The 11,242-nt window shown below is 31.0% G+C and overlaps 1 protein-coding gene across 3 annotated transcripts in view; it reads left to right on the top strand.

Moving 5' to 3' along the window:
* The first annotated feature begins 611 nt into the window (after positions 1-611).
* The window catches only part of LOC142332858 (ras-like GTP-binding protein RhoL), a 202,798-nt gene continuing 192,167 nt past the window's right edge, over positions 612-11,242 (top strand). For 2 of the 3 annotated variants that reach the window (XM_075379533.1, XM_075379531.1), the window contains exon 1: positions 648-980. The gene's annotated coding sequence lies outside the window, so the exon portion shown is untranslated. Of the gene's footprint in view, positions 981-11,242 lie in introns of all 3 variants that reach the window. The other variant, XM_075379532.1, reaches the window with a different exon arrangement.

Raw genomic sequence — 11,242 nt, 5'->3', positions numbered from 1 at the left:
ATACATTTTTTAAACGTAAATCGTAGAGAATTTAATTATAAGAATATTGATGTAAATAATGTCAACAAAAAAGAAATAAAATTTTAAACATGTCGACTCTTATTAACAACAAAATCGACGAAAACTTAGAAGAAAATGTTGTTTATTTTAAATATGAACAAAATCGGACCCTAAATACAATTTTTCGAAATTTTCGATCCCGGCGCCACATGGCGGATGAAAACTAATTCAGAAATCTTCGCGGGCGTGCGCACAATTCATCAAAGTTTAATCGCATTCTGTTGAGTACTAAAGGTACGCATACGGGACAAAAAAAACAAACCAAAAAACATAAAATTATTGCGTTCTGAATTCAGGTGAATAATTTCGTTTGAGAAATAGTAATTATTAATTTTTATTTAGAATTTATAACCAATCAAAATTATAATTGGCTACTATTAAACTACATCGTTTTATAAATGTATTCCATAATTTTTTTTTATTGTAGTGTTGTCGGGAAGTTAACACGTTTCTGAATAGATATACGTGTTCCCCAATTGCTGTAAACAACAACGATGACATCATATATTCCCCCCACTATTACTAACTAACACTGTTACTTGCTGTCTCCGCAACGAACGGCTGCAAGCAGTAGTATTAATCACAAATTTACACGATACGGTTGTTGTACTTCTTTCTTTAATTCTTTTCAAGTAAGTGTAATACTAAATTTGTGTTGTTTTTTTTTGTTATTAAACTGTGTTTTATTGTAAAAATAATTGATGTTTGACTTCGTAACTATTCGGTTATTTAATTATTTGTGAATTATTATAACTTTTAATTAATTTATACAGATTTTGAAGTGCGCCCGCCTATTTTATTGTTACATGTGATTACAACCTGACGGATTTTGTTTGAAATTGGATTTTAATAATTATTAGAACTGTGTTGTAAAACGTGTAATGTGTTAATTTTATTTTGAAGACAAGCCTAATATAGCGGTAATGAATATTTATGTATTACTTAATCTTAATTATAGATTTTTATTTAATATGTTCGTTAACTGATAATATTATATGAGAACTGTTTTCAAGTTGTGTTAAATACTTGTTTTAGCATTACTTACAATATATATATATATACACGCATGCGCAAAATACAACTTAACATTCTGTTATATAAAATATATTTATTGCGGTTCGTGTTTATCAGGGTTTTTTTAAAACTATTTTTACTTATCGTTTTATTTTTATGATTATTATAATAATTATTATTACATAAAGTGTCATACCGGATAAATCCTAGTATTACTCCAATAATATATCTATATAATTATCTATTTAAAAGAAAAAAAATTATTTATTCTAGAAACAAGAAGCCTCCTCTTAATAAAAATTTCTTGATGTTACATTGGATTTTTAGCATATGATAATATGCTAAATCTAAACAGGAATTCCAACTCTGAATCTTTTACGTGAATGATCAATATCGCTACCACTCTACCATGTTAAAGAAATAATTTTTTTTTTAATATAAATAATTATTAACTGATATCATTGGTTAATCATTTCTACTTGTTTTGGAAGTTCTTTTTCTTTGGTCTTCCACCATCTCTACTGCTCGCTTATAACTTTTTTTTATCAGCAGGGGCAATCGATTTCCAGAAATATTTTGATGCTAGTCATTCCGTTTCAACTGTATGATTTTATTTGGTCATTAAGGGGAGAACAATTAGAAATTAAGTTGGAATATTTTCATTTAGTAATTTTTCCCGATTTCATGTAATTTTTCATAAATGATATTTTTATCTTCCTTTTTGCTCATCCGTGCTTCAATTCTGTACATTAAGACTGGTTAATTGTTTTTATAAGGTTTTTATGTATTTTTTTTAATTGCCATTTTTGACCGCGTTATGATTTTTATTACATATTGTGTTGTTTTTACTTCGTAAATTTATTTGTACGAGTTTTATTCTTTTTTTTTTTTTGCTTGAAAATCTGTTATTGTATTTTTCCCCCTTAAAAATTTCTCTATACTGAATTTCCTTACCAAAAATTTATATTTTTTCCTAACTCTTTCCTGAGAAACAAGTTAATCCAGTTTTTAAAGAAATCGAATATTTTCTTTATCAACTTTTTTGTCCATTTTTGAAATACTTCTGGAAAATATATTTTCTTTCCTATCAAATTAATTTTTTCTTTGATTATTTTCTGTTCATGAGATTTCGTTATTTAAAGTCTTAAAATTCTTTGGAAAATTTTATCTAATTTTCTCTTAAAATTATTTATGTTTTAATATTCCAATACGTAAAGCCTTTCGGGTTTAATTGCCGTATTATAAAATGTCTTATTTTGGCGTTTATGGAACGGTTTTTTTTTTGTTGTAAATTCCTTAGGGTATTCCGTACGCTTTTTACATATTCCTGATTTACGCATCACCATTTTATCGGATTGTTTTATCTGTATATTAAAATTTTTCTTTTACTTCCAAATTTGAGTTGTAACGAATTCTTTGCTTTTTAAAAATATTTATTTTGAATTTAGGGTATTTGTTTTATGGAAATTTATAATTCGGGTTTTTTTTTTTAGAAAATTGTTTCTGCTGATTTGACGTTTTTTATTAGAAAAGTGTCTGATCATCCGAGAAAGCTAAACGGTTGATTTTGATTTATATTGTTTTTGTTCTTAGAATTATGGGATGGCTTTCTAATTGGAGATTCTAAAATTTAATTTTTTCTAAAACCGTGTGGAAAAGATCTGGTTATAATTTGTTTCCGGTTTTGATCAGAAAGATTTCGAAAATATTTTGACAGTGAACTTTTTTAAGGATTTTTTGTGGGTCCTAAAAAATGTTTCTAATTCTTCTATTTAGGTTCAAACATTCTGATGCGTAAAGAATTAATTTCAATTTAGTTACTTTATAACTTATCATTTTTACGTTTTTTGGAACTAATTTTTTGTTTTTTTTTTCTTTTTTTTTTGTCTTCAGTCATTTGACTGGTTTGATGCAACTCTCCAACATTCCCTATCTAGTGCTACTCGTTTCATTTCAGTATACCCTCTACATCCTACATCCCTAACAATTTGTTTTACATATTCCAAACGTGGCCTGCCTACACAATTTTTCCCTTCTACCTGTCCTTCCAATATTAAAGCGACTATTCCAGGATGCCTTAGTAAGTGGCCTATAAGTCTGTCTCTTCTTTTAACTATATTTTTCCAAACGCTGCTTTCTTCATCTATTTGCCGCAATACCTCTTCATTTTTCGCTTTATCCATCCATCTGATTTTTAACATTCTGCTATAGCACCGCAAGCTTCTAATCTTTTCTTCTCAGATACTCCGATCGTCCAAGTTTCACTTCCATATAAAGCGACACTCCAAACATACACTTTCAAAAATCTTTTCCTGACATTTAAATTAATTTTTGATGTGAACAAAATATATTTCTTACTGAAGGCTCGTTTAGCTTGTGCTATTCGGCATTTTATATCGCTCCTGCTTCGTCCATCTTTAGTAATTCTACTTCCCAAATAACAAAATTCTTCTACCTCCATAATCTTTTCTCCTCCTATTTTCACATTCAGTGGTCCATCTTTGTTATTTCTAATCTTTCTTTGTTTTTTGTTTTATATATATTTTTTTATTATTCATTTATAGAAAATTACTTTTATTTATTTTATAACTTCAGGCTAACTTCAATCGTAGATAATTATGAAAACTGAATTTTGTACCGCACGAAAAATATCAAGCTTGATGAATTATATTTGAACCTAGAACCTTTAAGATGAAAGGTAGAGGCACTATTATTTCGCCATGAAAATCAACAATTTACATGCCGTAAATAAAAGGAATAATTTGGAAAATAATAAAGAGGTATCTTCTTTTTTAAGAAGTCTTAAAAGACTCCTGTTTGTTTTTAAATTACATCTTTACTATCCAATTCTCGTGTGATTTCAGCCCCTCGAGTATGGACTCGGTTGAATTTATAAAATGTTTTTAGTGTAATTGACCGTTAAACAGGATCCAGCTAGATTCGTGTACACTTGACGCTCGTCTGCCATTATTGTTTTACCGGAAACCGCCGATCGATCTTTAATATTTCCACATAAAAAGGTTTTTTTTTATTTCCTAGGATTATACCCTAAACGCATATGCTGTGAGAAAACATATCCCTTATGATTATTTATTTATCGCTAACTTATGCGGAAATTTCATGATTATCGACAGGGTTTGTAGTTAAAAATCCATTCTCCGGTTGGATTTAACTATTTCATTTTAAATATGGATATAACTTGTGCTTCTCAGATACATCTGGGTAAAATTCCCATTAATAATAACTTGTGAAATTTCTGGTTGTCTTATTAGATAACAGATTTCTCTTTAGATGATCGAACAGGAAAAGAATAGAATTCTTGTTTAATCAATAACACAATACTTCAGCTGATGAGAAAGGTCTTTTATAACTTCAATTATTTAAAAAAAAAAAAAAAAATGGAGTTATTTTGCATTCCGTTAAACATGTACTTAAATATATACTAAAAATAATGTTTTTCATTAACGCTTTGTGAATTGTGATTTTTTGTAGTAATTATATACTGGTCCGATTTTTATATGAAATTTGGAGTACACCTTATTTAGTATGTCCCCTACGTATGCTACTCAATATCCTCAGCAAAAATTTCGTAATTCAGCACTGAATAAGTGTAATCTATAGAATATTTCAAAATGAATATCGGGGTTGTAAAGTTATCCTAATATTTATTAGGATAATATAATAAAACCCACCGGGTTGGTCTAGTGGTGAACGCGTCTTCCCAAATCAGCTGATTTGGAAGTCGAGAGTTGCAGCGTTCAAGTCCTAGTAAAGTCAGTTATTTTTATACGGATTTGAATACTAGATTGTGGGTACTGGTATTCTTTGGTGGTCGGGTTTCAATTAACCACACATCTCAGGAACGGTCGAACAGAGAATTTATAAGACTACACTTCATTTACACTCATACATATCATCCTTTGAAGTATTATCTGAAAGGTAATTACAGGTGGCTAAACGGGGAAAAAAGAAAGGATTATAATTAGGATAATATAATATTTATTAAGTCTTACTTACATTGATAAATTATATATGAAATGAAAGAGCAACGCAAACATTCTTTCCTATAAGTCTTCAATATAAGCACCGTTCGTCACACGACGCACATCCAGTCGATGAAGAATTCATTCCATATTTTAATCAACAAGTCTGGAGTAATGGATGCAACAGCTGTTTCAATCTGCCTCAAGTCGGGTCGGTCAGCTGGTAACTGTGGCTAATACACTTGATGGTTTATAAACTCGCACGGAATCAGATCGAACGTGGAGGCCACGGCAAACGAGACCTGTCATTAGGTCCCCGGCGACAAATCTAGCGTTTCGGGGAGAATTTCATTCGACCGATCACGTACAGCCAATGAGGAGGCGCACCATTTTGTTGTCAAATATAGTTCGTGTTGAGGTTGAGGAAAGAGCTCTATAGTTGTAGCATATCAAGATAGCATTCCAGACACGCTTTTTTTTCTCTTTTTCATCTCCACTCCCCTGAGCAGGGCATACAATCAAATAAAGCTCAGTCGAGGAGAGTGTCCTTTAACTCAAATGAACCCCCCTCGCTTTACCGGCAGTTCGGCTCACCGGTTGGATCGCCTGCCTCAAATCCCCAGGGAGAGTTAACCAGACCCGACTATGTCGTTCCTAGGCCCACCTCAGGGACCGGGACTCGATCGGTCCTGCCTCTAACCGCCAGGAGGGGGAATTGGGTCCGACTATGTAGTTCCCGGGCTCCCACCCAACGACCGGGACTCGGTCTTTAAATTTAACTCCGACCTGATTCCAACTTCTTCCTCGAAAAAGAACGGCTCACTCGATTGTCCTGTACTCTTCCCCCTTTAGTAATGCAGCCGGTAGTTTCATATTGTTTATAGCGTCTACAAATGTTATTGTACTCGGGGGATTACAAGGGAACGCACGTTCAACAATAATTACACTTTGCAAACTGCAAAACACAGAACGCTTTCTGTCGGGGAGATCGCCATCTTTGCTATTAGCGTTTTCAAGCGGATGATACAGAAAACAGTTATGAGTTTACATACAGCTAAAACTGTTTGAATTGCTTTTTCATTTATCGTACAGTTAATCAATGTAACTTGAGAAATATTACGTAGCTTTATAACTCCGATATTCATTTTGAAACATACGGTACATATTCTCGGATTAAATTTGGTTTCGGTGAAATTTAAGTTAATGTTGAGATTAGATTCACCGACGACTAAATTAAGTTAAGTTAAACTTAAGATGTGGGTTTTAGTAAATGTGCATTATACATTATTTACGTCATAAATAACTTTGTGAAATTTAATTAATTAGGTTTAGATCAAGGTTAGGTTAGGTTGGATTGTAAGTAATCTACTTGACTTACCTTAAGCAAATTTGACCTTATTTTTAACTTAATTTAACTGAACTCAAATTATTTACTCAAATAATGTATGTATATTACACTTTTATAGTACAAAATAATAAAATTTTGGTTGTGAGTATTTTGTAACTTACTTGGGTGAAAGGCGTTTCCGACGAATAATTTCGATTGTAATGAATGAGTTAACATCATAAATAAGTTGTATTCCAAATCTCATAAAAATCAGAGGTGAGTTCGTAACTTCTGTGTAATTATTTTAATTTTATTATTAATTATATTCTCACATAGCGTTTATATTTTTAATAATTAATTTGAATTTCAATCTAATCTTCTTTTTGTTAATTTTATAATTTAAAAAAAAGTATATTTTGTAATACCGATTAAGGTTTTACCTCAGTTTCCCTTGATCCATCCAGTCAAATGCTGAGACAGCTCTTTATTTTTATGGATTGAATAGATTTACCCCACTCCTGACGTTATCAGATTAATGTATTATTATGTACTGATCAGAATAAAAGATTTATTTTCTGATAAGTTGTTTGAATATTTAAAATTAAATCGACTATTATTTCAATTAGCCTATAAATAAATACAATCATACGTGGAACTGCACCCAGCTTTCTTTTCCTATTAAGATCTATGCGAACCGGTTCATTGAACGTGGCTTTGGTTGTTGGCATTTGACCTTCATCAGTGTTGTATAATATAGTTTCATAGGTTAATAATTGAATTGTTTTCTAATCTTTACCTTATGTTATTGATCGATAGACATCGTCCAGAAAATCTCTTTACCTGTACCGAGGATCTTTGTTTAAATTACATTTCTTGGATTCAAATGGTTCCTCACTTTATCACGAATTGCTGTTTCTTCTACCATTTTTTTTTCTTTTTTCATATCCTATAGAAATATACTAAAATAAAACGAACAAAATAGTTTTATTTTCCTCAAGGAAAACTTCATATGTTTTTCAGGGGAATTTTTTTGTTAGCTGTTTGAAAATCAAATTTTTCCCCGCATGTTATTTGAGTTAATCAATTGATCTGTCATTAATTGTTTAAAAATGTCCAATCTCTTGATGAATTTTAGACGGGGGATGTCCATTATCCTAAATTTATCCATTTTGTTACTTGTTTTATGGTTTCACTGACTTATTTCATTTTGCGAGTTGCACGGCAGCGCATTTTTACCTTTGAGGTGGACGGTTTGGAATCGAATTCCGGTAATATTTTTCATAATTCGCAAAATACTTTATTATAATAAAAATCTGATGTAAACACCACATATTTTACTTGTACGCCTATTAAATTACTTATACACATTTTTTTTTTTTTTAAATAAAAGTTACATAAAATTTTATTTCATTAATAAGTTCTGATATTTTTTCATATTTTTTTTTTAATATTATTATTGTGTTATTATTTATCGTAATTTTTTTTACAATCAGAGATTAGGTTAATAATTATTAATAAATCATTTTATTTAAATTAAAAATAAAAAAAATAAAAAAAAAAGGAGATGAAGCCTGATTCGAACCGATGCAGGAAAACAATTCTTATAAGATCCAAATATTTCATTAATTAAAATATGATTTGGCTATAACTCTGGAACCTGTGAAAATAAGTACTACTACTTATGATATATCGTTGAAAATCTCTCAACGGGCTTATTTCTGCACTTAAGAAAAAGTTAAAAATCCAAATTTTTTTTGGAATTTGGGTTTTTTTTTGGACACTTGTCCAGTCGATTGCAATCAAACTGGGAGGTGCACAACTAGATGTTACAATAGTCTTAAATCCAAAATTTCATTATCCTACGGCTAATCGTTTTTGAATTATGCGAGATGCGTACGTACAGACTTCACACCGAAACTGGTGAAAATGGATTCAGGGATGGTCAAAATGGGTATTTCCGATGAAATCTGAAAACCGAAATTTTTCGCGATCACAATACTTCCTTTACTTCGTACAAGGAAGTAAAAAGTCACTATTACAAAAGACAATTTTACTTTCTCGGGTAATATAATTAAATTAATTAAAGGGAAAGTATGGTAATCATGTTAAAAATGGGGTATCGGATTTTTTTTAACTATATAGTTGAAAAGCTCTCAATGAGGGCTTATTACTGCAGTTAAGAAAAACTAAACATTTTTTTTGGACACTTTTGGTTCAGTCGATTGCAATCAAAAGGGAAGGTGCACAAATAGATGTTAGAACAGTCCTAAATCCAAAATTTCATTATCATACGGCCAATCGTTTTTGAGTTATGTGAGTTACATACAAACGTCACGCCAAAACTAGTCAGAATGGATATTTCCGTTGAACCGAAATTTTTTGCTATCACAATATTTCTTTTACTTTGTACAAGAAGGTAAAACAAGAGTAGGTATCTGTAATTGAATGTCAGTTTTTTGTTCACATAATAATTGTTAATCTTCAAATGCATCCAAATACAAAAAAAAATAAATAATGTAAATTTTTACTCTAATAACACGTAAGAAATTAAAAAAAAATCGTCTAGAATAAAACTAGAGAAATTTGAACCTAAAAAAAATTTTTTTAAAGTATTTGGAGAACAATTAGTTTAACTAGTCATGCATCAAAAGTCTTAACTAGAATTCTATACAGAAGAATCGAGAGGAGAGTGGAAGAAGTGTTAGGAGAAGACCGATTTGGTTTCAGGAAAAGTATAGGGACAAGGGAAGCAATTTTAGGCCTCAGATTAATAGTAGAAGGAAGATTAAAGAAAAACAAACCGACATACTTGGCGTTTATAGATCTAGAAAAGGCATTCGATAACGTAGACTGGAATAAAATGTTCAGCATTTTAAAAAATTAGGGTTCAATTACATAGATAGAAGAACAATTGCTAACATAGTAACGGCGATAGGGAACATCCTTGTCGGACTCCCTTTCTTATTAGGGCTTGTTTCTTATGTTCTTCAATTGTTATTGTTGCTGTTTGGTTCCTGTACATGTTAGCAATTGTTCTTCTATCTCTGTATTTGAACCCTAATTTTTTTAAAATGCTGAACATTTTATTCCAGTCTACGTTATCGAAAGCCTTTTCTAGGTCTATAAACGCCAAGCATGTCGGTTTGTTTTTCTTTAATCTTCCTTCTACTTTTAATCTGAGGCCTAAAATTGCTTCCCTTGTCCCTATACTTTTCCTGAAACCAAATCGGTCTTCTCCTAACACTTCTTCCACTCGCCTCTCAATTCTTCTGTATAAAATTCTAGTTAAGATTTTTGATGCACGACTAGTTAAACTAATTGTTCTGTATTCTTCACATTTATCTGCCCCTGCTTTCTTTGGTATCATAACTATAACACTTTTTTTGAAGTCTGATGGAAATTTCCCATTTTCATAAATATTACACACCAGTTTGTATAATCTATCAATCGCTTCCTCACCTGCACTGCGCAGTAATTCTACAGGTATTCCGTCTATTCCAGGAGCCTTTCTGCCATTTAAATCTTTTAATGCTCTCTTAAATTCAGATCTCAGTATTGTTTCTCCCATTTCATCCTCTTCAACTTCCTCTTCTTCCTCTATAACACCATTTTCTAATTTATTTCCTCCGTATAACTCTTCAATATATTCCACCCATCTATCGACTTTACCTTTCGTATTATATATTTGGTATATATTTCGTATTATATACCTTTCGTGTACCATCTTTGTTTAACACTATTAGATTTTAATTTATGTACCCCAAAATTTTCCTTAACTTTCCTGTATGCTCCGTCTATTTTACTAATGTTCATTTCTCTTTCCACTTTTGAACACTTTTCTTTAATCCACTCTTCTTTCGCCAGTTTGCACTTCCTGTTTATAGCATTTCTTAATTGCCGATAGTTCCTTTTACTTTCTTCATCACTAGCATTCTTATATTTTCTACGTTCATCCATCAGCTGCAATATATCGTCTGAATATTCTCGATATAAATCTTATATATAGAAGTATTTTAATCACATTTGAAGAAAATCAGTACAGTCAGTCCTGATATATAAGGTCAGAAGCAGTGCGATATACGTAATCGCCTAAATTTCTTTTTTTCTTTAATTTAGATGAACTAATTTGACTCTAAAACGTAAAGATTTGAAAAAAAATCCTTGCTCCATTTTGAACATCATCATCATACATCCCCTTTAATTTATTCTAACTATATTAGCCGAGAAAGTAAAATTGTCTACACCGATTTTACTTCCTTGTAAAGTGAAGGAAGTATTATGATCGCGAAAAACTTCGGTTTCCATATTTCAACGGAAATATCCATTTGGACCATCCGTGAATCCATTTTGACTAGTGCCGGCCTGATGTCTGTACGTACGTATGTATGTATCTAGTATAATTCAAAAACGATTAGCCGTAGGATGTTTAAATTTTGGATTTAGGACTGTTGTAACACCTAGTTGTGCACCTCCCTTTTTTATTGCAATCGAGTGAACCAAAAGTGTAAAAAAAACCTAAAATTAAAAAAATGCCTGCATTTTTTACTTTTATTAACGGCAGTAATAAGCTCTCATTGAGAGCTTTTCAACGATATATCATAAGTGGTTCTTATTTTCATCGGTTCCAGAGTTATAGCCAAGTAAAGTTTTATTTAATTAAATATTTGAATCTTACAAGAGGAAGGCTCATCGGTTCGAATCAGACTTCATCTCATTTTTTTTAAATGTATGTAGTATAATTCAAAAACGATTAGCCGTAGGATGTTTAAATTTTGGATTTAGGACTGTTGTAACACCTAGTTGTGCACCTCCCTTTTTTATTGCAATCGAGTGAACCAAAAGTGTAAAAAAAAAACCT

The sequence above is a fragment of the Lycorma delicatula genome, chromosome 12, assembly GCF_047948215.1.
Source record: "Lycorma delicatula isolate Av1 chromosome 12, ASM4794821v1, whole genome shotgun sequence".
Taxonomy (NCBI): Eukaryota; Metazoa; Arthropoda; class Insecta; order Hemiptera; family Fulgoridae; genus Lycorma; species Lycorma delicatula.
This window is presented reverse-complemented; position numbering and strand designations above follow the sequence as displayed.